We start from the raw sequence: 5,119 nt of genomic DNA on the forward strand, positions 1-5,119 counted from the left end.
ACCTCATTGAGAAGTCCAGCGTCTGTGGGTACACGTGTTTTATAGAGCTGGTGGGTATTCCCCCGCCCCCTTCAGCTGGCATGGCTGTTTGGTGGGAGAGGTCTAGACCTCTTGTTCTTCCTTCCCACGGCAGAAATGAAGGTTGTCTTCAGTTAGCATGCCATTTCAGCTGGGATACATTGAGAAATGGATTCATCCTAGTTCCTCAAATAGAGCTGGTCTGACCTGACTGAAACAGCAATAGAGTGGGTTTGACCTGAGAGGATTCTCCATCGTCATGGATTGGGAGTAGGCTTTCAAATTTTAGGCGTTTTTTGTTTCCGCCAGTCAACCCAAATAAGAGTGGCTTGAATTAGGGCAGTGAGTCTTTTATTGATCTGCTTTACCAGGGATGAGTGACTGTTGGTCATCCTCCAATCTCCATTTTCCTCTTTGTCCTTAGTAATAAAATCTCAATTATTAGCCGGGCACATAGCTGCCAGGAGAAAGGACAACACTGGTCAGTTTTCTTGCAGTCAGATGTGGTCATGTGACTGTGTTCTGGCCAATGAAATAGAAGCATAGTTGGTATAAGCAGCATAAGTAGATGGTGTGAGCAATTTTGAGGAAGTGACCCTACAGGAAAGCAGTATACCCTTCTATAGCCTTTTTCCTTTATGTTAGCTAGAATATGCATATAATGACTGAAACTCTAGCAGTCGTATTGAGTTAACCTTGGGAGTAGAAGCTACGCAGGATGAAACAACATGAAAGAAGGACACTGGCAGACCACATCAATCCTGGGATGACTATCTTTGGATTTCTTATATGTGAAAGAGAAATAAATTTGCATTTTTGTTTGAGCCATGTCTTGATTTTTCTGTTACGCCTAACTGAATCTAATCCTAACTACAGATGTGGCTTTGTCCAAGTGCAGATCCTAAATGTATGCAATTCACATCTCGTCTTGCTATGACCTGAGCTGCCCCACTACTTCCTACTTCTCTCCTAGTGGGCAGGTATTGTTTCTAAGTATAGGGCAAAAAGCCATAGCAGGGCTTCCCTGGTGGCGCAGTGGTTGAGAATCCGCCTGCCGATGCAGGGGACACGGGTTCGTGCCCTGGTCCGGGAAGATCCCACATGCCACGGAGCGGCTGGGCCCGTGAGCCATGGCCGCTGAGCCTGTGCGTCCGGAGCCTGTGCTCCGCAACGGGAGAGGCCACAACAGTGAGAGGTCCGTGTACCACAAAAACCAAAAAAAAAAAAAAAAAAAAAGCGATAGCAAACGTCGCCAGGTTCCCACTGGTAATGGGTGAGGACCTAGGATGGGCTGACTGGCTGTATCCAGATTATGGGGCAATCTGCAGTGAGCTGGATGTACCTGTTGAAGCACAGGGGTGGGGCTACATCAGGGCAGGGGCTAGACCTTGGGGTTCTCTTCGGGTAGCAGGACTAGCAGGAGGCTGTGGGACCTTGAGCTCTCCTGCCATCTGCCATGGGTGCTGCCTAAGTCCAAAGGCCTGACAGGTTTACAATCTGTAGGTCAAGTCCCTGTCTAACTCAGATATGCAGAGCCAGCAGGTACCTTTAAGAACAAGGGGTGGGAGTTGCCAGGGACAAGGAAGTACAGATAAAAGATAAGCAAAGCTGTCTTCTGAAAGTAGGCAGGGGATAGACACAAACAAAAAGCCCATATCAGGCACCAACGTGCACAGTGTTTGTGTTGTGTGTGCAATGCCAGCCAGAGGGCCCTGGGAAACAAAGGCCATGTCTGTTTTCCTTTCACGGCCTCTGCTCTGCGGTATCAATGACCTTCTCTAGTGAAACCCACACCCAGGCTTATGCCAGGGCTATGCTCAGCTCTCACTCTCCTTTTCACGGCATAGCAAGAAATAACTTGCTTCAGGGCATACACAGGGGATGTTTCTGGGGCACTTTGTGCCAATGAGAGCAGTGGAGAATCCAAAGTATCCACCAGTTTCTTAGGCTCAAAGTATTCCTATTGCAAATGCAAGTCCAGCCTTGTGGAAAGAGCAGGAATTCACCTTAAGGAACAGGAGAGTTTCAGCAAATTTATAACCTACTGTCAAAATTCTGGACCATGCACATTTTTCTGAATGCTTCTGAACTAAATTTAACTTTAGTTTGATAAACTTACTCCATTATCTTCAGACTGTTCTATCTCGGTATGCACTGGCCCAAGAATGCCTCTTGTTCAAAATCCATTACCAGTGCCAATTATTTTAAAATACATTTCCCAAAATCAGGCAAAGGGACCTTCACTGGTCCAGAAGGTGTCAGTGTGGGAGACTCAGTGTGGAATACAAAGTGTTTGGGTCCTCAAGTCAGGCAGACCTGCACTGAGATCAAGACTCTCACACTGGAGTCCAAAGATACTATCTGTACTTGTGGAACAAGAAATGAAGGAGTACATCCATTACTTAGAGTTACAAGATGACCAGCTGAAGAACTAAATATATTGATAAAACCTTACCGGGAAGCAGTTTGGGAGATGAAAGGGAAATGCTGTTAGTGCACTAGAGCCTTTTCTCTCACAGCAGGAGGTCAATTGATAAATCAAGAAATGATATTTCTGCACTGTTGGTGGAAATGAAAATTGGTGTGGCCACTATGGAAAGCAGTATGAAGGTTCCTTAAAAAAAAAAAAAAAAGTCGAGTTATCATATGATCCTGGAATCCCACTCCTGGGCTTATATCTAGAGAAAACTCTAATTTAATAAGATACATGCACCCTAGTGTTTACAGCAGCACTATTTACAATAGCCAAGACATGGAAGCTACATAGATGTCCATTGACAGATGAATGGATAAAGAAGATGTGGTATATATATGTGTGTGTGTATATATATATATGGTGTGTATATATATATGTATGTATATATACATGGTATACATATATATGGTATATATATATATATATATGGTGTGTGTATATATATATATATATTGGAATATTACTCAGCCATAAAAAAGAATGAAATAGTGCCATTTGCAGCAACATGGATGGCCCTAGAGATTATCATACTAACTGAAGTCAGTCAAACAGAGAAAGACAAATATCACATGATATCACTTATATGTGGAATCTAACATATGATACAAATGAACTTATTTACAAAACAGAAACAGACTCACAGACATAGAAAACTAACCTATGGTTACCAAAGGGGAAAGGGGGGTGGGATAAATTAGGAGTTTGGGATTGGCAGATGCAAGCTACTGTGTATAAAATAGACAAACAATAAGATCCTACCATATAGCACAGGGTACTATATTCAATATCTTATAATTACCTGCAATGGAAAAGCATTTTTAAAAGGAAATGATGATATTTTTTCAACACATGTTTATGATGTGCCAAGCACTGTTCTAGGTATCAAGGATACAAACATAAAATACTAAACTAAAAAAAGCCTCTGTACTCATTATTCTACTAATAATCCTACTGGTTAAAGGCGGAGACATTGGGCTTCCCTGGTGGCGCAGTGGTTGAGAGTCCGCCTGCCGATGCAGGGGACGCGGGTTCGTGCCCCGGTCCGGGAAGATCTTACATGCCGCGGAGCAGCTGGGCCCCTGAGCGATGGCCGCTGAGCCTGCGCGTCCGGAGCCTGTGCTCCGCAACGGGAGAGGCCCGCGTACCGCAAAAAAAAAAGGCGGAGACATTAAGATGCCTACCAGAAGACACAGTAAAAGCCTGAAAAGAGCTCCTTTGGGGAGTGGATTTAGGATATGTATATACACACACTTTCTTAGACATAAAAAATTTTAAATTATCAACAAAATATTCTACTACCTACTAGCTATATATCCTTGAATAGATTAAATCCCCTGGGCCTCTGTTCTTTTGTCCGGAAATTGGGAATAATGACTATTTATTACAGGAGTACCTGGCATAAAGTAGGCATGAAAATGTCAGTCCCTCCCCTCTGTCTCCCATGTAATATTTTGTAGCTCAAGGTCTTCAGCTGAGAAGTGACATCCGTTCTTGGGTTTGACTGGCCTGAGCAAGTCACAGGACTTTTCTTTGCCTGCTTCTGTCCATCTGACACAAAGCTGCTCATCTCAAATTTCTCTGAGTGCTACAAGAACGGGATGTACACTGGTGAAAACTGAGCATTGTGAAAGAACCCTGACCAAGTATTAACATGGTTTCCGTTTGGATGATACCGTGCAGTTCTTCGTGTCATGTTTACTGCTCACTTACGGAGAGCTAAGGTAAATCTGCTATCCTGACAAGTATTATTGCCTCAGAACTTTCACAATTGGCTACTTTAATCGCTGAGGCACTGAGGGCCTCATGATGTAAGGGAGAGAACAATTGTGAATGAGAGAGTGAGAGAGAGAGAGATCACTGTGTGAGATCAGGATGTAATTAGTAGAAAAACACTAAAGATGTCGGCACGACAGAGCAAGAACGATTGCTGACATCCAAGCTGGCCGTAAAGGGGAAAGTGTACATATATGATCCTCTGTGTGTCTACACATATACAAATATGCAGGGGGATGTGCCTGCAGGTTCTGGGATGTGTCAGTGGGTGGGGTGATTCAACCCTGGTTGATTATTTAATCCTTTGTAAACTTCATGGCTTATCCCAGCTCACAGGAATTCTGGAACCAGAGTTTTGTTTGGTTGGTTTTTTCCTCCGAAATCTACACAATGGTTGGCAAGACCATTTGTTTATTCAGAAAGCAGCCAACAGGATGCTACAGGCTTGTTAGTTCACCTAAAGATTTGGCAAACTTCTACTGGCCAAGGAAAGCTCTGAGCAGGCAAGAGGGAGCCGCCTCACTTCTGGTGCCCTCACAGTTACAATTCTTTGGAAATTAAGTTGCTGTCTGGTTCTTTGGCACATGTATGACTCTCTTCCTCATCCCACAGAAAACTCTGGTTAGTCTCCAGGGACTTTGAAACTCTCCCCCACCTCCTTCCTCCCTGACATCCTGTATCCTGGAGCCAGACAGGGCTAGATCCAAGCCCTATGGGGCCTAATGTTTATATACTCAGGGGTCTTCTTTAAGGAAAAGAATTACAAATATAAATCTACTGAGGTCAGGGCCTTTAGAATGAGCCTGTGCAAATGAGGGTCTCCAGCAGAAGCATCATTAGCTTCCAGTAAAT

This window comes from Kogia breviceps, chromosome 19 (assembly GCF_026419965.1).
Source record: "Kogia breviceps isolate mKogBre1 chromosome 19, mKogBre1 haplotype 1, whole genome shotgun sequence".
Taxonomy (NCBI): Eukaryota; Metazoa; Chordata; class Mammalia; order Artiodactyla; family Physeteridae; genus Kogia; species Kogia breviceps.